The sequence below is a fragment of the Sparus aurata genome, chromosome 18 (assembly GCF_900880675.1).
Source record: "Sparus aurata chromosome 18, fSpaAur1.1, whole genome shotgun sequence".
Taxonomy (NCBI): Eukaryota; Metazoa; Chordata; class Actinopteri; order Spariformes; family Sparidae; genus Sparus; species Sparus aurata.
Genome location: NC_044204.1, coordinates 3,859,518 through 3,884,780, shown reverse-complemented (window position 1 = coordinate 3,884,780; position 25,263 = coordinate 3,859,518).

Genomic DNA, 25,263 nt, shown 5'->3' with positions numbered 1-25,263 from the left:
ACTCTGAAGTAACACTTGTTGTCTGTGTTTACTCAACAATGAAATGTCGCCAGCTCATGGATGTATTGTTATTATTCTACTAGGGTTGCCACAATACTAGAATTTTGAAGTTCAATATGACGGCCAGAAAATTATTTGATAATCGGTTAACATTTGTGAAACCATGGGCGGATACAATAACAACACATTAAGAGGCATAAAACTTTCTTTTAATGAACACGAGAGCAATATTTTACAGCTGTCACATTTGTGCTAAATAAACTTGCTGTGAAAGAAATAAAATGTCTTAAAATAATAAATAATGAGACAAAAAATTATTAAATCTTACTGTAACATCAGTGACAATATTTAAACCGTTAAAGACCGTCTTTCCTCAGCTTCATTCTGGGACAATAAGGAAAACATAGTACTAATTTTCTATATTGTTGTTTCCTCAAAACGGCCTGCTTATGTTAGCAGCTACCACTATGTCGCTTACATTATTAGTCGCTAAGCAATCGGCTTCGATGGCTAACTGATAATAATATGTTAACATACACTATATTGCCAAAAGTATTCACTCCCCCATCGAACTAGTTGAAATCAGGGGTGCAATCATAGGTGCATAAAAGCAAGCACCTAGGCATGCAGACTGTTTCTACAAACATTTGTGAAAGAATGGGTCGCTCTCAGGAGCTCAGTGAATTCTAGCGTGGTACTGTGATAGGATGCCACCTGTGTAACAAGTGAGGAAGAAAATACACATTTGGAGTGACGGGGCCCTTTGACCTCCAGACATTAAATGGTGATTCCTGTCGGTCTCCTATCCCTTAATCAAAAGACATCCAGGGCCGATTTGATCACTATGTTAAATGCGATCAAACTAATGTGATCAGCTGTGATGAGCTAATCACACTCCCCAAAGTGCCCCCCCCCCCTTCCTTTCTTTTGTATTCCCATTGATTGAACCTGCCATTTTGTCTCCTTTGTTCTTACTGTATAAAATGCTGTTGTTTCATTTGCTCTGGGTCGACTCACCAGCTCAGACCCGCTCTGTGCCTGTCGGTTCACCAGTTTACCAGTATTCTTTGAATAAACACATCACCACAGCAAACTGCTCAACAGGACTTGAATGATTTTCTTCAACACAAGTCAGGTCGTGTCCTCGCTCCTAAATATTCCACAGTCAACTGTCAGTGGTATTATAACAAAGTGGAAGCGATTGGGAACGACAGCAACTGAGCCAAGAAGTGGAAGGCCACTTAAAATGATGGAGCGGGGTCAGAGGATGTTGAGGTGCATAGTGTGCAGAGGTCGCCAACTTTCTGCAGAGTCAATCGCTACACACCTCCAAACTTCATGTGGCCTTCAGATTAGCTCCAGAACAGTGTGGGCCGCAGACAAAGAATACATTTGTTATTTTATTTCCGGTATATTGACAATCATACATAAAAGTTGTTTTATTTTGAAAAACTGATTCTCTTTTAACAACATCCGTCTGTTCCTGTTAGCGCGCTTGACACGTATATGTTTCAGTCACAGTATACCCTAAAAAATGAGCCCTCTAGCTAGCTAAAATGAGCGTAAAACAAACGTCTCCGGAGAGCTACTTTGCAAAGAAGAACGGAATTATGATGAGATGGAAGAAGAGGGAGATGGACAACTGTATTCAAGTCGGCTGATAAAGTGGATGAACTGCAGCTGCAGGGACGGGGTTGGTGAGTGGACAACTGCTGGAGACTGCATGTCGGAGACTGCACCCCCCCGGTCTGTCAAATTATGTTGTACATGAAACCGGTCCATGCTGCAAAACAGGTTGGGGACCACTGGTGTAAAGCACGCTGCCACTGGACTCTAGAGCTGTGGAGACGTTCTCTGGAGTGAATCCGCTTCTCCATCCGGCAATCTGATGGACAAGTCTGGGTAAGTCTGGTAATTTTAGTGAAAGGAGCTCTGAATGCTTCAGCATACCAAGAGATGTTGGACAATTCCATGCTCCCAACTTTGTGGGAACAGTTTGGGGATGGCCCCTTCTTGTTCCAACATGACTGTGCATCAGTGCACAAAGCAAGGTTCATAAAGACATGGAGGAGAGATTTTGGTGTGGATGAACTTGACTGGCCTGACCTCAACCCAATAGAACACCTTTGGGATTGATTAGAGCAGAGACTGAGAGCCAGGCCTTCCCGTCAGACATCAGTAGCCCTTTTTAGATAGAAAAGGCGACACATTTGCTCCAAGGTAAGGGCGGGTAATGTGCCGCCTTGTCTTTCTAAAACAGAGGTGTAATATTCCTCCTTTTCCAAAAGCAGCCACTGGGCCAGGCGTAAACATGTGACATGACGTGAAGCACAATGTTGGGCTGTGAACAATGACAACAAATTTGTCTTCAAAATAAGAGTTTTACATTGCACCCCACTGGAGTTTAAAACGGGGTTCTTAGCGGGGGGCTTTTAATTTGAAAGTAGTGACCGGTCTTAGCTTGCCGACACAACAACAAGCTAACACAACCAAACAGCAACAGAGACCAAGGAGACGCTAGCATCTCCTGGATCTCAGCGTCAAGTTGCTCATCTTAATGTCCGTGGAAGAAATGATGGACTGACTGCTGTGATCTGCTGTTTCTTGGTTTTAAAACTCCCCGGCTGTGGGTCGCACAACAGTGCAGGTCATTGACACCTCCGCCAATCATACGCAGGGGCTGGCGCATTGAGGCCTCAGATTTAGATAGCAGGCGAGGCGGATATAAGTGTACCCTGTGAGGCGGAAAATTAGGGGTCTGTTTTGGTCCGCCCTTTGTCTAAAACCGTGGACTTAGCCACCAAAAGGACGGGCAAATTGGTGGCTTGCTGCCCTGTCTCAAAACGGCTAGTGTGTGACCTCACAAATGCGCTTCTGGAAGAATGGTCAAAAATTCCCATAAACACACTCCTAAACCTCGTGAAAAGCCTTCCCAGAAGAGTTGAAGCTGTTATAGCTGCAAAGGGTGGATCGACGTCATATTAAACCCTATGGATTAAGAATGAGATGTCACTTAAGTTCATATGCGAGTCAAGGCAGGTGAGCAAATACTTTTGGCAATATAGTTTAAGTCAGTGCTTATGGTAAATGTTTAATGCCTCATTGATGTTGATGTTGAGGCATTAAAAGTCAAACAGACATGAAAGCATCACTAATTATTACCCATTGATAAAATCTGTGTTATTTTGCATGATTATTTATTTTATTGTATTTTTCGTTTGGTGTGCGTCACTAAAAACCACAACACCCATGATCCTTGGGCAACAACTGCTGTGGAGAATCCAAACAGAGGCTTCAAGTTTTTAACAGACAACCTTGATATTGACGTTACTGATATTATTGATATTATGATGCCCATCATGTTTATCTCCTCGCGTAATTTCTTTGCGCTGTTACAGCAGGTGGATGATGAGCAGGCGCTCGGCTCCATGCAGTCCCCTCACATACATTCTCCAGTTTTCCTTCTTATCAGCTCACACTGTGTTCTAATGATGTTGGGTAACCGACAGCCGGTACCGTGAGCAGTGACTCATCCGACCTGGCTGAGTCGGGTGAACAGTGAGTCAGGATGACATCAGTAATTACTCACCTTCACGAGGTGCTTCAGTGATGAAGTGTCAGCTTTATAACGGGGGGTAGTTAGCCTGAATGTCAGCATGATGCTGCTCGCAGAGATCAGAGGGTCGCAGCGTTTGATCAAATTAAAGGCCAACGTGTCTGAACAACGACCTGAAGCTCTGACCTTTGACCCCCCTGAGGCTGGGAAACATCCACTGTGCAAACACTGGAGAACTTGATACATAAAGGAACAAACCACTATTATCACAGAGCTTTTAAAGAGATTATTTTACTTCACCTGTGGGACAAAATAATTTATTAACCTGAAAAACTACTGATTCTCCATGGTGTGATCCATGACGTCTACTCATTAAATCAACTCAGCTCATAGCAAGGGTGACTTTCATTGGTTCATGGCTGAACTCATGGAGGCACATCATCATTAAAGGCTTACACGCTTATTAACAGGTTATTAATGTTAAATGACCCATTAAATTCCACAAAATCCTTTGAATGACCACTGACGGATTACCTTCAATTTCCAGCTTAACAGAGCGACTCAATTATGTTTTTACGCCATTAATGACCCAGAGAGCCTCAATAAACCTTTAGTTAGAAACTTTATGATCTTCAGCTTCACCACAAAACAATGCAGAAGAACTGATGGGACAAACAGCTGGAACAAACAAACAAACAGCATCATTTATTAAGATTGGAAATAGTCACCAACAAATTCAACGTTTCCCCCAGTTCATTTCATTAAATGTACATTGAACAGCTGTTTGAGGAAATTAGTCTTATGAGTCGTATTTAAAATCAAACTAAAAAAGTTTCATATATTCAGTTGAAGGACAAATATCACCACTGGTGCCAAATATGGATGATTTTCTTCGAACATGCAGGAACAGATTACCAGTTACCTCTGTGATTTCATTTATCTAGATTTTGGTGAGGAGAAGTTAAATCTCAAACTTTCTTGACTCCAGAACTGTTTTGTTTCTGGCAGCTGGGACTGGACTGACTGCACACCTGGACATGGCAGCACATCCACATCTCTTTACTAAGGGAATAGGTCTGAATGAAATTCAACCTTGGATGAGGTGAAGCGTCCTCAAGACCCTGAAACAAGTCCAGTCACCTACGACACTTAACATTACCATGACCTGGATGTCTGAAAACTTTCAACAACTGAATCCCAAATGACATATATCACCATTTATTTGTCTTGTTTTAAAATCAGGAATTATGTAACTTAACTTCACAATGTTTTTTGTTTACTTACTTCCTGTTTTATTTGGAGGTTCTCTTGTCTTGTGTCATGTGTTGCACTTCACTTCCGCTCTTTGTCCTTTTTCCTGTGTTTCATTTGTCTACTTTAGCCAGCGTTTCTCGTATTCTTTGTCGGTTTTTCTGTTTCAGTTTTCATGTGTATTCCCACCTCTTTCATTTCTTAGTTGTAAATTTTCTTACTTTAATTCTCTGATTTTCCCTGGCCTGATTTTTATTTCTTGCATTTTCATTTTGGTATTTTGTATTAATAGTTTGGACTTCAGCTTTACATTTTTGTTCAAATCTGATAAATAACTAACTGCTGACTTTTACACCTCAATTCCACCAGATATGTGTCCAGTCTGAATCCGCTCTGTCCTGGCCCCACAACGGCAGCGGAGCTGATTCACTCTAGTCTATGTGTTAACTTTCACCAGGTCCGCTACGATGCGTATCAGCTTCGTCCCAGCTCCGGCAGTCCGAAGCCTTATGGAACAGATACGCAGGACTTCTATTTCTGGTGGACGCAGCAATTCAGCTGAATTTAGCACAGCTTAATCCTTAAGCCAGGAACACTTTGTGTTGTTGTGTTTATAACACATACCTATAACTGCTGTCGTGAGTGATTATGTGATTATCACGGGAACTCCTCGGTCTCGTGGCTCCAGCTGTCTGGCAGTGCTGCACCGCGCCTGTCTCAAAACGCAGGTGGTGGTTGCCGGAAGACGGAGCAAAACCGTACTGGAGCTGTAACGCAGCCGACATACATCCAGTGGAATCATGGAGGTAGTTTCTCACTGGACATGAACAGCTGTCTCCTGCATGTGTGTTTCTGTATTTTATTCTGACGTTACTGTATTTTTGATTATTCTCCGGCATGATATCCTTCTGGATTAATAAAGTTTTGTCTTGTCTTTTTTCTCTGTTTTTTTCTTCTGACATCATGATGCATTGTTAGATGATTATAACAACAATCATAAATCATATTGTGTCACCTTTGTTATCGTAGCCATGGTATTGTGACAGTGGTGAGTTCACACTCCTGTTCACAGGGAACTGATGCGCTTGTAGCCGAGAGCCAGAGACAGGAAGATAAAGTATAAAGTACATAGAAGCACCAGACTTGTCCTTGAAGGCTGATTCATTGTCAGATCCCTTTTTGATTTTTAGAAGCAGAATAGAAAAAACTCTCCTGCCAAATGTATTTTTTTTACTTTGTGTAATCTCAAACAGGATATTTTCACAATTTAAAAAGATGCACTGGTGAACTTCTGTGTTGTGCTAGAGGCCTGTTTGTTTGTTTTGAATTTTTTTTTGTGGACTCCATTTCTTATCATTAGCTTCTGAAGCGCTCCGTTAGTGTAACAGAGAAAGGCGACGAGATGACAACACACTTGAGAACGTACATCAAGTCAAACTGCATCAAACAACCTCAACAAATTGTCCATAGTTCTGTAGAGGCAGCTTATACCACCCATGCTTTTCACCGAGTCAAGTCAAACCGAGCCGTGCGGATTTGCTTTCCCATCACCAGTTTTACAGTGCCCAGTTGAGCCAAGGCTGTGTAGACGTCTCCCGACCCGTAACAAACTGCCTTTTCCATCTTAAATGAAAACTTAACTCATGTCTGTGCAGGAAACCTGATAGAAAGAGGTTTTTAAAAATCAGCCTATTCAGCTCTCAGTACTTTTGTACCTTCTAACTAAATCTCTCTAGTTTCCTTCTTCCTGTTTGTTCTTTAAAACATCAAGATGTGTTTTACAGTTTCATCGTGTTCACTCTCCTGTAACGTTTCCTGTAATGCTGCTTCATAATAAAAGACTTAAATGAATTACCGGTTGATAACTTTTATTGTGAAGAAGTATTAGTACGAACTGTGTTTGCGACTGAATTAGTGGAGCCACATTGTTCATTGATAGTACTGTGGGGATCAGGACAAGGAAAAAAAGTAAAACCTGAGTCCTTCACACAAAAATCCACAGTCAAACAACATCAAACTACTTGCTGTCAGTACTTTTGTAGCTTCTTATTGAATCTCTTGAGCTTCTCTCTTCCTGTTTGAGGAGTCCTGGTTAGTTACTGCTGCTGAAAACATGTTTCTTGTAATGCTGCTTCAAAATAATAGCCTTTAAATGAGTGAATAACAGGTGGGCTTTAACTGTGTAGGAAATGGAAATTGTAACTGAATTAGCTGAGCCACTTTGTTAGCAGTGATTCTTCAATAGTACTGCGAGGATCGAGATAAGAGCGTCATCACTTTAAGACACACCGTAAGGTAGGTAGCAGGTGGCCCAGTTTTGGTGAAAATGTAAATTCCCGATGGCCGAGTAAAACCCAGTAGAGCCAGGCCGGCAGGTTTGATGGAAAAACGTCACAAACGGCATTTATGTCATGTTACAATCCAGAAATAGTGATTAATACATGGTATTTTTTTTATTTTTTTAAGTTACATGGTGCCTCTTTAATGGTTTCAAAAAGACACAAAAATGACTAAACTCTTTAAGACAAACATCCATCCAATAACCTGCGTTCAAACAAGCCAACAAGGACATTTAAGGACAATAAAATATTTCTCTCTTTGCTGCTTTTAATGTGGATTTGCATTAATTATGAAGGACGTAATGTTATGAATACAGAGACTCACCTTCATTAGTAAAAACTGTTGATAATGTGTGCAGCCTGTGTGTCCTTTAAGCTCTGCTGTAATTAATGGAAACATCAAGTGGTTTAAAGCTGTGTGTATGTGTGTATGCGTGTGTGTGTGTGAGAGTTTGTGAGTGCGCGTGTGTCTTCGCTCGACACACTCGTCTCTTCCTGTTGGATTTTCAGTCCGCCGAGCTGCTTTTCTGATCTGCAGTGAGCGGCTTGACAACCTTTTGCTCATCCGAGGAAAATTCCATTACAGGCTGTTAGGACATGAGTAATGGCAGCTCTCCGGTTAACCGGCTCGGATGGAAGCAGACTAATGCTCGGCCATCAGTTTGCCTTCTCTCGCAGACACATATTTGGCTTGTGTTTGCAGCTCCTCTGCTCTGCTTTCTCTCTGCTTCATGCCCCAAAGGCGAAGCAAAGCGCTGCTGCATCACATCGAGCCGTCTTCAGGAGGAACGGTCATCTGTTCGGACTGCCCACCGTGTGTTTGTGAAATGCTTCTAACCCTCCTCAGTTTAAGTCATTCAGTTTTTTTTCTTCACTCAGTTCAGCTTTTTGTCTCCCACGTATACTTAATCCAAAACATATTGTTTTTATGTTTTAATGGTTATAAACATTGGCTGGACGATTGTTTCCTTTACTCATTCTGCAGAGAATTTAAGAGAAAAGCTTATCGACACCTTTTGTCTTGTTTTTATTGTTTGATTAAAGGTGCAATTTGTAAGAAATTACCAGAAAAAACTGCAAAGGGCAGCATTACCGCTCACATCTGTGTATACTCTTTGCTGTAGCTGCTAGCTCCCGTTAGCAGTGGAGCTACTTGACCAGATTAACCTTTCTGAAGTAGAGCTGTCACAATGCCACTACCTCTTCCAGGCAAAATTATGTCAGAGGAGATGAGACAACAGGGACGCTTTATCCTTAGTGGGGGAAACCGTGGCTCAGGTGGTAGAGTGGGTCGGCCTATGTTTGGAAAAACGGCGGTTCGATCCCCGCCTGGCCTATTGTGTTATGGTCGTTGTGTGCTTGGGCAAGACACTGCTGTATGTTTGAGGTGGTGGTCGGAGGGGCTGTAGGCGCTGAATGGCAGCCATGCTTCCGTCAGTCTGCACCAGGGCAGCTGTGGCTCCTATCATAGCTTACCACCACCAGTATGACTGTGTGTGAATGAATGGAACCTGGAACCCTGTAAGAGTGCTTTGGGTGTCTTGAAAAGCACCATACAAATCCAATCCATTATTAGTGTCATGAATATATTGTTATCAGAAATTAATGTAATTTACATGGAATAAAAGATCTCATCTGATATTGTGACAGCATTAGTTTGAAGAAAGGGGACACAGTATGGAGGCGATTTACAGCAGCTCTGACTAAGACTATGACTTCAGGAGCGAGAAGACACAGCAGAATATTTTCACAAAGACTGAAGTTTGAATTAAGTGTGTTTTACAATGTTAACAAGGTGATTTAGCTTTAGACTAAGTAGTTAACTTCTTGAGCTACAAAGTGGCATTAGGAAACAGGACTGGCTAGGGCTAGCTGGTTAGCAGTTTTTGACACAACGTTAGTGATGTTGATTCTGAACAATTAGTTATAATGTGAACTCATTTTTTTTATTCAGTCGTTTGTTTATTTGACAGGGGTGGTGCACAGCCACTTAATTGTACCAGAGTCAGAGGTATTAATCTGTAGTCTATGGACAGGAGACACAGAAAACGTGTCTGTTAAGAAAATAAATATTACAATACAAAATACAGTTACACACAATAGCTACATCATCATTTTTGGACATTTTAAACTAAACTTCTGGACATATCTTACAATTTGTCCCTTTAGATACCCAATTTTACCCAATATACACATTTATATATATTTTAAAAAACATTTACAAGTGGTACTGCTATCACTTAAGTAAATCTGCATAAGAGGTAGGGTACAGTTTAGAATGCCTCTCTGGAATTCTGATCTAAAGGTCGAGGGTGAACCAAACTAAACACAAATCCGTGTTACATATGTTGTGCTGTTCAGTGGCGCCTCTGTTGCTTCACACGTTCAGAAATTAAAAGTCAACGCCATTTGTTCGTTGTCATGGAAACGTTAGCCAAACTGTGTGGAGACAATGCAAGAATGGAAATTCAACAGACGGCCTGATCAGCTGTGATGTGAGTGGATGCAAATTGAGAGTATTTGAACAAATGAGATGAAGATGTGTCCATGTGAAGCCTGAGACTAAAAGAGTCACTCATCTCCTGTTCATGAAAGTGCAAAGGTAAGAGGACAAACACAGTGACCGGTCGGGAGCGAGGTGACCCAAACTTCAGGAGATCTTTGTAAGACCTGAGAAAAGAGGCTAAGCTGTCACTCAAACGCTGCACAGAAACACTTTGCATCGAGACTGAAGGCCCTTTCAGGGAGATGCTTTTTTTAAAAGTCAATAAAGAGCCTCAGAGTGAATTTAACAAACCCTAACGTGTGTCCAAAACCAAAAATAACACCTGGAATGAACGCTTACAAAGTGCTTTATTTTTGTGATTATTATTTATTCAATGCCACTCACTAGTTTCTTTTCTTGTCAAGCCCAGTGTTCTATGATGGATGTGAATGTACAGTATAATCTATAACAAAAGCTAAACTTTAAGGATTCACATCAAGTTGGCTGCTGCAACACCAGAAATGTGACTCAAGTCATTTGGCCCAAGTCCCAAGTCACTTTTCTGGAGCAAGTCAAGTCACAGGTTGTGTCGTGTCAAGTCAAGTCAAGTCCTTAGTTAAGTCAAGTCACTTTTTTTATGAAACGGGTCAGAGTCACTATTCAACATGCTCTAGTGATTGTATAATGCTCAATTTATCTAGCCTGTTCAAAATGTAACAGAATGAACTGAATTCATATTACAGTTACTAGCCCCATCCACACAGGAGAAGACGCATAAAAGCCGCAGCCGCAGTTTGCCAGTTCTCCGCCGATGGTGATCACACAGAGCGAAGGAGCTCCGCCTTAAAGACGAACCGCCATGAATTCACACAGAAAGCTGCCGCTGCGGCTCCTAAAGAGGCTTGACGTTACACGTCATGATGATGACGTTCAAGGTGTTTCCCCGTGTCCCCCTGTCAATCTGACTCCCTCACTCTCGGGGACGGAGGCTGTTTTATGGGGGAAAGTTCAGTGAAGTCTCGGTCCAGAGGCCTGACCATCGCGGTGATGTATTTTCATCACAAAGACTCGGTGAGTTAAGGCGGGGAATTGGCATACAAAAGCCGCACCCAAAAGCCAGTGTGAATGGGGCTACTGATATTAGTGCCCATGCTTTATGGGCAGCCTGCTACAGCCTCTGAAAGGCAGCAGTGTCAGTGGGTCTCAGCACTAGCCAAAGACTGTTGCATCATGCTAAATGTTAACTAACATCTGCTTCCCACAACACACTTACACTTACACAAATGAGTCTTCAGATGAAGGACACATAACTTTGTAACATTGTAGTCTGGCTGTCAGAAGTCTTTGACGAGCTGCTCCCACATTCAGCAGGTCGCTGTTTTCTTTCATGTATGAAATGTTTGAATCTGAAAATGATGACTCAGCACAGACACGACAGATCTATCCAATCATAACGACAATGCCGTTCCAGTTATGCGCTCGCTTGCCGATTAGAGACAACTTAACTTATATTTAAACTGAAAACATAAAATTAACACAAACAAGTCATCATGTCTCAAATCAAGTCTTTAACGTCCAAGTTAAGTCTCAAGTAAAACATTATTCTGCCCTCGCAACTATGACGTCAGCTTTGTACAGCTAGACAGATAGTTAACAGCAGGAAGAAGGGAAACTCAATCTGTAAGAGTGCAACAATAAACAGAAAATAAACATTACAAAAGTGTAACATCTATAATGTCTTTTGCACAATAAAATATAATGTTCACAGTATTCTACATATGAACACATTTATACAATGAACTACAGATGTTATTAAATAAAACATACATCTGCAGTATCACCAAACTCACTGTTACAGTGTCATACAAATCATCTATCTGACTTAACAGATGTAAACAAATCCGTTAATTAACCTGAGGCGTAACGCCGGGAGTACGTCGGCAAAATAAAGGGCTTCACCCGCGAGTGTAACTCAACCAAACCGATACAGTCACGAACGTAATAAAATACAGAACTGAAAGTAAACATGTACATCACACAGAAAACCACTTTGTTGATGTGTAATTACTTACAGACAAAGATTTGACCAAACTTCGTAATGAAGCAGACTCGTGAAGGACTTCCGCGCTGTCGCTCGTACTAGTCCCTCACTGAAACGGGTCCGACTAGGGACTGCGGCTAAACTCCGCCAGGCGGGGCAAACATTTTCTGCCAAGTCAAGTTGCTAGTCATCAAAACTCGAGTCGTCTCAAGTCCACATCACTACGCTTCCACTGTAATGAATGAAACTGGCTACACCAGGCCTGACAGCAGCGTTTACGCAATGTGCACGTGTCACGGACTTCTGTTGTACAAGCATATAAATAGACCTGTCTAGTGTTTAAATTTGAAGGTATACGCAGCACTTTTATACAGAAGTATATAGTGTCAGTATGTTGTTACATTTTAAATGGCTTTAAAGGATATTACTCTCACTAGCTCCCACACTGTCTGCATTTGCTCATATTATTTAAAAAACTTGGTGAAAAGTTGTAGTTTCAAAGTGATGAGTTGGGTCCAAAAACTGAAACTCACATCTTGTCTTGCTTGTGACTCACACCAGCCTACGCAGACATGCATTACATATGTAGCAAGTAAAAAAATTAGACAATAGATTTTGACTATCCATTGTCTTTTCAGTTGATCAATCAGGAAGCGGTGAACAAACAACTAACAACAGCTTGTCAGATTCACTACATTTAGGGTTCTTGCAACCTGTGAGAGTATATTTTAGCTTCCCTACCTGAGCAGAGGAAAATGGCCATCACGTAAACACTGTCTACAGTTTCTTTTTCTTCAACTACATCTGAATGATTTGACATTTTCCGGGCTGTCGGAGCTCACAACTTATCAGGCTCATGAGAGCTATCAAGTGGAAGTCATCGTACTTAAGTGGTTTAAGTATCCAAAATTCATTGGAATACGGGTTCAGTCCACAAGTCTTAAAGGTGGAGATCTGGATGCAGCCGTCATCTGGTCTTAACCTGTCTTCTTCTTTTGCTGTTTTGTTTAATTTCAGAACAGCTTTTAGGTGCAGTACTGCCACTTATTGGACTGGAGTTTGATCCATGCAGTCTTTGGATACCTGACACACACAACTACCTTAATAAATGTCTCGGTCATCGTTCTGTCATCTACTATCTTTTCTGTCATTAACAGTCTTTATGTTGCTGTTTTAAAAGCTGTCCAACGTGACTTTATTGTAAACTAATCACATCACTGTGTTGCAGCAGAGCTGCTGTCTCTGAAAGCCTTTTCTGCTTAATTACTTGACCGTTGACTCGGCGCTGAGAGGAGGTGAGATCAGGTCGGTTTAGCTCCACTTCCAATGTTACTTCATGCTGTTTATAAGCTTCATTATTAGAAGCAGGTCAGCTCAGTTAATGTGTATTATTAACATTAAAGCAGCCTCTGCTGCTGGCGCTCTGTCGAGTGGACAGATCAGCAAACCAAACTCCATTGTAAAAACAGGTGTTTTAAGGTTGGGCCTTATTTTTTCACAGAAAAAAAGTAATGTTACAACTTTACAAAGGCTCTTTCTTTGATTCACGCTGATCTACAGACACAATCGGCACACATGTCATTGACTCAGAGACAGGACTGTGACGTATGCTGAGCTCATCTATGTCGTCACGCACCGAACCATGACGTCCTTAACGTGACTGTTTGGAATGAACTCTTGTAAACAGACTTTTTTCAGATGATTATATTTAATTCATATCAGCGCTTTTGCAGAGTTCTTCAGAAACATCACAGTCTGTACGAGCAACATGAGTTGACTAATGCACGGTTTTATATTAGGATTCCTTCCACATCACATGAACACGCAGAGCCAGCGGAAGAAGCGCATAATCGAGCACGATGTGTGCTTTTTTTTCTGTCTAATTTACATTATGCTTGTGTTAAAATGGGATTGACGGGCCCCGAGGTCAACACAAAGAGTCAAAACATAAAAATATCACTCTAAATGTGAGAAAGTGGTTGTTGGGAGATGCTGTGGGTTTAGAGGAAGTTCACAGGCTGGAAATCAATCTCTCCCTCCGCTCTCTGTTTCTGTGTTTGTAGTTTGATTCCTCTGAAACAATTTGATTAAAGTGGCTGGTTGACTTAATTCAGAACGAAAGCTCGGCTACGTTTGCTTATCATTCCCTTTGAAGTCCTTTTCCCACCCAGCAACGCTCCTTCCTGGAGTCACGGCTGTTTTCATCATCTTTTCATTATTTGAAAGGAGAGAGAGAGTGAGGGGAAAAAAAATGCCACTATCTCATTACTTTCACAATTATTTTAGTGGCTGTCAGAAAATAAGGCCTAATCACAATCAGGAAAGGGAAAAATGTTATTGTTTGATCGGATTTTGATCTGGCAGCGCCTCGTCCTCGTTCAAACGGCACCTGAAAGACTTGATTTCTTTTACTGCTGCTTTCAAAGGACTCTTTCATCTGCTGGATTTTTTGACATAATTCACAAGTCAATCTGACTGGTTGCATGGTGCAATGTCAAGGAAGGTAAAGCATATTAGAGGCAGAGAAGAGCCGACATTTACTACAAAAAATATCCATCATGAGGGAGTCGTTTAATCCTGCACTGAGTCATAAAAGCTCCTTTATCCTGAGAAAAAACAGTGAAAAGCCTCTGACGGAAAAGAAGCTGCAATTGTTCAGGCGCTTCAAACGCTGATTAATTAATGCAATGCAAGGATTTCATTTAATTGTCATAAACATTGAATCTGCCATAGAACATATCTGAACTCACTGACACGCGCTTTGAAACACTAGTGCAAACGATGATCTTCTTTAGAAAGTAGAAAATAATGGCACAGTAATACCGTGGACAAATGTATAATGTGATTTAATTGAAATTAATATTCAAAAGATTATCCTCCATTTATATCTCATTCAGCCACATTTCCCTTTTTTCACATTATCTCCCTTACTTAAAAGCCCCTTTTAATAAATATGACAATTATCAGAGGTGAAATCTTTGGTCATTAATCCAGAGAAGTGGTTCTGTTAATGTCCACCAGTGTTTGTCTCAGAGGGCGCTCAGACCAAAACATCCCTGCGTTAAAAAATCAGGCAGGATGTAGCATGTTCCTTCAAGCTCAGGTAGGAAGATGATACCAGGAGGATACTGTTGGTGCCTTTCCTAACTGATTCCAAGATTATTGGAAAAATGTGTTTGACCTATGATCGTTTAGGGCTTCCTTTTTTTTGTCTTCTTATCGACAGACATAACTAATAAATGTGCTGGTTCTTTCTGGGGCCAGAATGATGTTGTTAGGTCCGTGGGTCGCTAGTTGAACTATAGGTCTTTTACAGCAAGCAGCACAATGTTGTTAGTTCCAGGCAAACAGAAAAAGGATTTGTAGTATGGATCCCACTGCCACAGGCGGAAAAAACGCATTTAGTTCATTATTCATGTCTACATGTATTTTCAATTTTATCTTTGGTGCAGTTAATAACTTTATTTATTTAGCCATTTATATATTTATTTATTTATTTATTTATGATCTTGGCAAATTCAGTCCTCCATAAAGTTTTTTAAACAGTGAGCGTGATCTGCGGATACCACATTTACAGGATGTCTCCATTTGGATATCGCACGATTCATCAGACAACAGACTCACAATCTGACGTGCATCAAAACTGATGCTGTTCAGCCTGACACAAATTGAGACAGAGATGTTTTTCGACTGTCCTGTTTTGAGCCCTCCTCACCTTCCCTTCCTGTTTGCCTCCTCTTTCCTCCTCCCTCATTAGCAGCATCCTCTGCCATCATAATAATGGCTGTTGTTATGAAAGTCAGTTCAGCCGAGTTAAAACACACACAGCACTAACCAGATGATAATTACAGCTGCAGGTGACGATCGATGGCCGTCAACAGTGGAGGAGGAGGAGTGCGGGGTTTCCCCCGTTGACTTGGTAATGATTGCGTCTCACCCACATTGTCCACGTTTCCTGTCCTGATGAGCGGACACTCAGGTTTGTTCAGTGCGTTAGAATGACTGTGATTGTTTCTACATGACACAGGAGCTCCTCTTATTATGTTGTATGCCTGAATGTTTTCATGCAAAAATCAGCCTGCAGATGAGCTGTGACTGCCCCTATTAGCTGGAAAACACAATGGATCCACATCATGTAGTCTTCCATGGTTCAAGTTCAGATTTAATTAAAGCAGCAAGCAGCGATGAACGGGCCCTCGCAGTCCACGCGAGTCAGGGCATGCTGCTGTCGGGGCATGCCACTACCCGGCCCCATTGCCTGATTATTGTGTATGCATCTCTTAACTGTCCGTGTTTTAGACAGTGCAGGAAGGGGTTAAATGTCATTTCCTGTGTCCAACATGTGGCACTGTGACTATGGATGTATATTGGCCTATGTATTTAGGGCTGGACTCTTAAAGGGATAGTTCGTTTTTTTTGAAGTGGGGTCATATAAAGTACATATTTATAGTCGATCTGTTTCCTACCGTAATCACTGATCAGCGCAGCTTCAGTTTGGAGAAGTAGAGAGCCGCTCCAGTCCAGGGGCTCAGCTTTGTACTGCAGTGAACGGGGTCCAGCAAAAAAGCGAAATTAACCACCTAAAACAAGGCTCACCCAAAAAGTTTTACATCAGTTCAAGTGTACGTTGTATAGGTAAAATTCACACCGCTTTACATCGCCGTCAGACCGCGCTTTCTTTTGGCACTACATTTTCTCAACCGCAGAACCTCCGTATCCCTACGCACTAGCGTAACTGGGCAACAGCTGATCTGCGAGAGGCAGAATACAGCGCGAGACCCAGCTGATGGACGAGAGGTTTACTTTTGATAAAAATGAAACTTAACTCTCCATATCCTTCAGCATTAGCGTTCATGCGTAGGGATACGGGGGTTCTGCATATGAGGAAATGTAGTGCCAAAAGAAAGCGTGGTCTGACGCGATGTAAAGCGGTGTGAATTTTACCTATACAACGTACACTTGAACTGATGTACATTTTTTTAGGTGAGCCTTGTTTTAGGTGGTTAATTTCGCTTTTTTGCTGGACCCCGTTCACTGCAGTACAAAGCTGAGCGTCTGGGCTGGAGCAGCTCTCTACTTCTCCAAATTGAAGCTGCGCTGATCAGTGATTACGGCAGGGAACAGATCGACTATAGATATGTACTTTATATGACCCCACTTCAAAAAACCAAACTATCCCTTTAAGTTTGAAGTTTGGTCCAGATAGGAATGAGGAAGTTGTTCCTTTGATTGGGTGGCCCGCTGCTGCCGGTATTAAATAATGTAGACTGAAGTCAGAAGAACTCTCTGCAATGTACATAAAAAAAGAAAATTAACAACACGTGAAAAAACTGTTGTATTTGGATTATTGATTGGCGGCGACGCTCGGAGGGCGTGCTCACCTTCTAGTTGCATGTCATCGTGTAGTGTATGATATGGAATAAAAAACCTATAAATGTCATGTAAATAGGATGTTTGTCTGAATTCCTGTGTCCAGTAGGTGGCGCTATGGATGTGACACAGTATTGATGCATGTGTAATGAATTTGGTGCACATGGGCAATAGTATGTTGAAGTTATAAGGACTTGATGCTTTATGGCGAAGCATGAAAATGGATTACACCATGACACCCACCATGTTTGACGTAGGCGAAAGCTTTTAATAGCTATTCATCTTCAAGGTCTGAGGATGATATTGAGTGAATTGGAAGTCTGTGGTGTTCAATCTGTAGGAGGAGTTCGTTAAAGTACGAGGCATGGAAATGGATGAAAATGGGGGTGAAATGGGAACTTCGAATCAAAATGGCTGACTTCTTGTTGGAGTGACAGTTTGGTGCCCAGACAGTTGTTCATGTATGTGCATATAGGAGGCGGCGCCACCTGGTGGAAATCGTCCAACATTTTTCACAGAGCCTCAGGGGCTCATGGGGAAGAAGAAGCCTGAGTTTCATGTCATTCGGACACACCAATGTGGAGATATGCAACACTTCCTGTTTGGAATGAAATCTGCAGGAAGTTGTTATTGAATAAGTTGAGTATTGTTTGAAATATCAAAGTAGTTTCAATAAGTTTTTGTCAGGAGGGTCCACAGATGCTGTGTGCAAAGTTTCGTGCAAATCGGTGAAATCGACCTGGGAGGAGTTCGAAAAAATAGGTTTGCGACATTTCATGAATTTGTGAAAAGAAAAACGGTTGGTGGAAATGGGCGTGACCAATATCATGAGACTCATCACAATTCAGGGCAGGTGTGGATATAACGTTTTTGAATGTGCGATAAAGTATATGGGAGTTATAAGGCAAAATGCACGTTCCTCAATTATAGCGCCACCTAGTGGTGGAAATTCACAATGACAATGGATAATAACATTTTTGGGTGTGACCTACATTCCAAGTTTGTGGTGTTCAGGCAGTGAAAAATGCGATCCTTTGGGACAAAAAAGTTGTCACTACAAAAACTAATAATTAATTACTGAAAAATAAACACTTAACATGTGTTTATTTTGACGAAATATCCATGTGCCTGACAAATAAATGCCATTAGATGACCTAAAAGGTCAACACATTATAGTTCTTTATTTCCTTATTTACATTAACTTCATACATATAAAATAACCATAAACAGCCTGTACAAAGAGCATTAAATAACCAGTGTTGGGAAGATTACTTTGGAAATGTAGTTGGTTACAATTACAAGTTACCCTATTGAAAATGTAATAGTAGTGTAACTATTTCAATTACTTTCTCAAAGTAATGTAACTAATTACATTTGATTACATTTTGATTACTTTTCTTAATTTTGAATGAAATCTCTCAACTGCTAACCATTTTCACATTTTAAGACCTATAGTGTGATAAACCTTTCAGTTCAAAGGTTTAACCATATATTATGAGTCTGACCTTAGGCCTGTGCTGCGAAGGAGGCTCACTTCCTCACTAATTGGAGCGACAACGGGCTGATTTCAGCCAAGAGGAGCAGGTTGTTTTAATGGAGAGAGTATGAGCGATACAAAAAAGCCTGATCACAGCCTGAAGCAACAGTGTTGCTACAAATATGACAAGAGGAGGCTGATTTTAATTTCTGACAGCTCTACATTGAGTTGCTTTTAAATATGAAGCTTTAGAGCAACAACAACTGTTGTTTTAAACTGTTTTATATTGTTTTCATATATTTCACTGATCGCAATTATAAAATGCCAGTGTGTGTTTTATTGAAAGCGAGGCTGGGTGTGCGTATGAAAATAGGTTACAGTGGGTTTTTTAGGTGCTGTAGCTACAAGCAAATCTCATGTTGTCTATGTACAAAGACCTTCTTAAATGTGAGAAAACAGAGTAGACCTACTCAAGATTTGCGTTTGGGCAACACATAACAGGCGAAACAATTAATTTATTCATCGCAACGACATTAAGTTAAAGTATCTGTCCTGCTGCGAGCGCACAACTTCTTTCAGTGGTGACTGACTGTATATAAAAGTAAATAAATGACCTCCTGACGCGAGTCGGATCAACAGCTGAGCAGCGTATCCCCTCAGCTGAACATCTGTAGGCGGAGACGCTCAGAGAGAAAGTAAACAGCAGCGGATCAGCGCGATCTCTCCCTCCGTACAAATGTTCTGATCCAGCTCCACTGGACTTTCAAAGTAAAGGTGACGTCAGCTGTAAATGAGTTGAATAGTGAAACAGCGGCGCTTTTATAACCGATTTTATGATTAAACTCTGAACAGTTTATGATTAAACTCTGAACAGAACCTGGTCGGGACCAACCACCTTTGTAATACAGGGAAGCCTGGCTTCTGTCTGTATGAAGTGTTTTTTGTATTTCCAGCCCAGGAACATCTTGTGCGCCGCCGACACTGTTGCTGCTGAGACTGCCACTGTACGGTTTGTCGGTTGAGTCGAATGGCACATGACCAGAGAGAGCCAATCATAAGCGTCAGTTTTGGAAGGAGGATGTTGATATGAAAAAAACTAAAAACAAACATGAATCCAGGGGGGCGAAAAACTATTTGATAAATCCGAGCTTTGGCGGCGATTTTTCAAATGTAACTTAAGTTGTAATCATTGAAATTTCCAAAAGCAACTGTAATTTAATTACATATTTTCTCCCAGTAATGTAACGGATTACAATTGCGTACATTTTGTAATTAAATTACGTAACGTCGTTACATGTAATTTGTTACTCCCCAACACTGTAAATAACTAATAGCTTTCAAACCCATTTCAATTATATATTCACAGATATAAAATCTTATTGGCTGTATGACACCTGGCATCAGGACACAGGGAGACATAGAAGCTTCTAACTGGTCAAATGAGCTGACAGTCAAGAGTTTAGCGGTTGACGACCGTCTTCGGTAACTTGTAGTTTACTAGATTTTGTTTTCAAATATTTTTTGACAAAAAAGCAGCTGCGATCACATTTTGTTTGTGTTCATGTATCTAATACTGTGTATTGGACTAGATTTTTCACTGAAATGGATCTACTGGACGTTTGGGAATAAAAGACGACAGCTTCTGTTGGAGTTTGACACTTGACTGAAACACCCACATGCTTCATCTGTTGCTAAATCTTTGTACACGCATGTTTGTCGGCTGATTTGTTTGTCGACTGTGCCCCCCTGATGTGGTTTTATCTTGAAAAATCGTTCACTAAGCTGTGTTTGTATTGTTCAGTCAATGGTTGCGAATGGCGATAGAATAAAGATCTGTTTTTTCCAGTTTGATTTGGTTTTGGTGGTCGTGCACGACCCCAACATCAGTGTTGGACCTTACTTTGCCTAGACAGTTTGTTGCTGTGTTGTTTGATGTGAAACTGATATCTAAGCTATTATCCCCCCGTATTAAAGAAAAGAAATGAATCATCATGTTTGACATTTGCAGTCAGTAACTGTCCGAAGTCAACTGACAACAGTAAACACTTTGTATCGTCTCTGTTGATGCTGAGCCAGGCCTGGACCCTCGCCACCTTCACTTCCTTCTTCTTGTTTTGGGGGATTTCTTTTGCCTCCAGTCTTCTTCAGCACCGAAACACATGATTGAATTGATGTCCCTGATTTAACTGGTCAAAAACATTCCTCGGCTGGATTCTTCCTGCTGTCCTGCTGTGTGATCAAGTGTTTCCGGTGAGAGCTGGTGCACTTGCTTACATCTAAACAGATCAGATGTCTCTCGATACCGCCAGCTTATTCAGAGAAGAGGTTTTCAAACTGTGAGAGCTGCAGGAGGGTATCAAGCGAGTGTGTACAAGGCAGCAAGGAAATGGATCTAAATGGCAGGTCAGTGGGGGTTATGAAGGGACAGTTCACAGGGTGGACGAAGAACTCAAGTGAAAATAATTTTACACATTTGAACCCTTGTAATAAAGCATTTCCAGATATTTAGTGCTCCAAAATCCTGGAAAATCTTGAACATAGTTCCAGTTTTCCAGTCATGGAAAAGACGTGGAAAATCTGAGAAAAAAAGCAGAAGGTCCTGGAAAATACATTTGTGATCCTGAAACATTACTTCAGATATTTCTGATGTCATTAATTATTTCATAGACCAAATCTTTGTGACTCGTCCAGTGTGATAAAAAGTCAACTACAACTCTTAAAGTTCATACCTGTAATGAATATCCAATGACAGAGCTTAAACTTTGGAACTGGATTTAGGATTTTAAATCTTTAATTCATCATTCCACTCTGATTTGTGCCTTCTGAAACTCATGGAACAAAAACACAACATTTCAAAATGCAAACGATATCTGATGATAATGATGTAAATCTTTAGGGTTGTTTCATTACATCCACTGGACATCTAGTGAAAGATTTCAACACAAGACCCTTGAAGGCAAACCAAGCAGAATGAACAGCTCTGGATTTCACAGTCTTGATTTCGTAAACAACGTTAAAAAACATCACTAATAACCTTGTTGCTGCCTATACGTCAGGCATAATTCAATAAAACAAAACCCCAAACTGTTCGTGACACTAATGATCCAGACTTTTCATAATAAAAGCCACATGCATGTTGGAAATGATGCAGAGGAGGGCTGAATTATTTACATACAGTACATGTATCTATGTATTATTCATGATCTCTGTGCAGGAAAAGAAGTTCAGCAGAGTAATGAATCCCAAGTGTTAGTGTTGGTGAACTCGCAGGGTTTTCTGGCCTCGTCACCTCGTTACAGATCACCGCAAAGTGCTGCTTAATTATTCCTCGCCACAGGGCCAAATGTTCATTATGCCACAACTAATTACTGCTACACTGCTGTAATCCTTTACAGCCAAACGGACACAGCAGAGTGAGTGTGTGTGTGTGTGTGTGTGTGTGTGTGTGTGTGTGCAGCTGTAAGTTGTGCAGTGAATGGGATGAAAATGCTCTTGATTTCCATGATGAAAAAACTTGACTTTCAATCACTACAGGTGGAGATAAAGCTTAATTGCCTCCATTTTGACTTTTAGCCTGTTTAAAGGGTGTGATTAGTGTACATCCTGGCACTCAACTCCACAAGCTGTTATGTAGGAAACACAGTTTGTAAGAAACTGCCGACTGGTTGTGTATTTGTCTGCTGACAGCCAACATTTTGGGAAATTCTCTTGCTGTCTAGTATGAATAACAGGGGCAAACTGTTAGCATAGCTCCATCCAATACTTTTTAAAAATACATCTTTTGGACAGCAGCGGTACATGTTGTATATTATCTTAGGGTAAATATTAGACATTGTGGCTTGTTAGCATAAGCACTGGAGCTATTTGTCAACCTACAACTGCTAGATGCAGGCAGCTATAGCTATTAGCTGCTTTCCCCCAGTCTTTGTGCTAAGGTACACAAGCCATGCCCTCCATTTTGTCTTTTAGCCTGTTTAAAGGGTGTGATTCAAATATCTTTGCACTCAACTGGCTGAATTTGTAAGAAACACCTCATAAACTGGCAGCTGAGTTTGTGTTTTTCTACTACCATCCAAACATTTCGTAAATTCTAGCCATCTACGATGAATAACACAAGCAGGAAAAAAACTGTTAGTTTAGCTCCATCAAAATAAAATAAAAAAATATGTATCCTCCAGCAACATTTAGAGCAGTCGTAGGCTACATGTTGTATAATGTGGCTTATTAGTCGTTCACATTGGGGCTATTTTGCGACTTAAAACTGCTGGACGCAGAAGCTCTGCTACCAGTTTTTGTGCTATGGTATTGTAACCGAGGTTTTAGGGCGCCTATACTGAGTGAATAATAAAATAATAAAAGGACACGAATGGCCGTCTTCAGCGGCAACAGTGCCGTACTTTATTTCTCCTCCATTGTCAACTTCCGCGCTCGGCAACAACCACCACACTTCCGGTCACCCCCCTTCACAATAAAACTACACCTCCTGTGTGATGAATACATGGCAAATCTAATGAGGGCTGCCACAACAAAAAGATAGGTTACATACCTCCCTCCCTCCAAAAAAAGAAACGTCCTCGTTTCACACATGACCAGCATCAATTAACAGGTCAAATGTAAGACACATACACCTTCAAACCCTTAAGGAGTAACAGTAAAGAGCAGCACATCCTTCCTCATAACCTAACAGTACCGTCTTGAGCCTGCATAACAGAAAAACAAAACATAGATCCCTACAGGCCTTAATCAAACTGCAAATACAGATAAGACCCCCCCCCAAGAAACACAACACTGCGTCACACATTATGCATACATTCAAAGCATGACATTCACTGAACAGTCACAAAGTCCTTGAAATGAACAGGCTGCCTCACAGCTCTCCCAAACCGAGACAGCCGTGGTGGGGGCTCACTCGAACCCGTAGCAGACTCTGACCCTACACCACCCGCGATGAGTGGTTCCTCAGCCACATGAAACAGTCCATCTTCCAGCCGTGAGAGGACCGAAGGAGGGGAAGAACTGCTGAGGGAACCGGGAGGCAGAGGCAGTGTGTATGGCTTCAGCCGATCGTAGTGAACGACCTGCTCATGTCCGTCAGAGTCCAAAGGACAGCCAATGCGATAGGTCAGACCAGCGTCTTCCTGCGAGCCCAACACAGCCAGGATCCTGAACGGGCCCTTCCAGTGAGGCGCGAGTTTCATCCGGTCCTCCGTAGGATTACGGAGCCAGACCAGATCCCCCACAGCATAGGGCCTGTGACGGGCTGTTCCATCATGATACAGTTTCTGTTTCTCCCGGGCACAGGTGCTGGACCGTCTGGCAGCACCGAAGGCAGTCTCCAGTTTCTCCACCAACGAGGTCACGTAGTCCCCTTGAGATGAAAAGACCCCCCAGCGGCCCCGCTGTGATGGCACCAAAACATCCACTGGGACCCTGGCTTCGCGTCCATGAACCAGATAGAATGGGGTGTAACCGGTGCTGGCATGAACAGATGTGTTGTAGGCAAAACCCACAGATTTCAGGTAATCATCCCATTCTCCACCAGTGGCAAGCAACGCCTTCGCCAGCTGACTAATAAGAGTCCGATTAAACCGTTCAACCATGCCATCTGATTTGGGATTGTAAGGGGCTGTGCGGGTCTTAGTGATCCCCAAAAGTTGACATAGTCTCTGCACAATCTCCGACTCAAATTGCCGGCCCTGGTCGCTGTGAAGCGCCTCTGGGATGCCATGTAGCAGCACATAGTCGTCAAACAAACACTGTGCTACTGACTGAGCTGTCTGGTTAGGGAGGGCATACAGATTTACAAACTTGGTGAAGTAGTCTTCGACTACTAACACATATCTGCTACCTTTAGAAGTCATTGGCAGTTCTAGAATGTCTGTGGCCACTCTCTGAAATGGTCGGCTAGCTTGAACCCCCCCCATCGGTGCTCTGTGCCGGGGCACCGGGGCCCTGCGGGTTTGACAGGGGACACACTGCTCACACCACTGCTGAATATCTCCAAACATGAAGGGCCAGAAATAAGTCTGTCTCGCTCTCTCCCATACTCTGTCTGCTGAGAAATGTGCCGCAATGGGACCTCCATGCAGATGCTGCAACACCTCTGGGACAAGCGAGGAGGGCACAACCACCTGACAAATTGCACCCCCCGTGGTGGGGGAGTTCACCGTCCGACAGAGAAGACCATTCACAACAGAGAGACGAGGAAATTCAGTCCACAATTTACGCAGCCGCCGAGGCTGACCTCTCATCTGGTCCCGAGGAGGCCGAGAACCATTACTTCCAATCCAGTCCAGTACTCTGCTAGTGTCAGGATCAGCCCGCTGCAGCTCCGCGACGCCAGCTCCATCCTGTGAGAGTGAAGACAAGAAAGACAAGTCATCTGGCTCCCTGTTCATGTCCCTATACTGCCCTCTAGTGGCGGCATCGGCGGCCTGGAGACCGCCGGCTGGTAGGTGCGGCCCAGGGGGGTGTGAGGGGGGAGCAGGTGCCTCCTGTTCTGAGTCTATGGTGTTCACATGAGCCGCCATTTCCTGTTGACAGCTATCTGTGGCCTCAGACTCATACTCAGGGGGTCTCCGCGAAAGAGCGTCAGCATTAGCATGCTGATGTCCATGTTTGTGTTTCATGACCCAGTTGAAAGGGTCCAGTTCCAATATCCATCTTGCTCTTCTTCCAGTAGGATCTTTGTCAATGGACATGCCACGCAGGCCCAACAGAGGCTTATGGTCTGTTACAATGGTG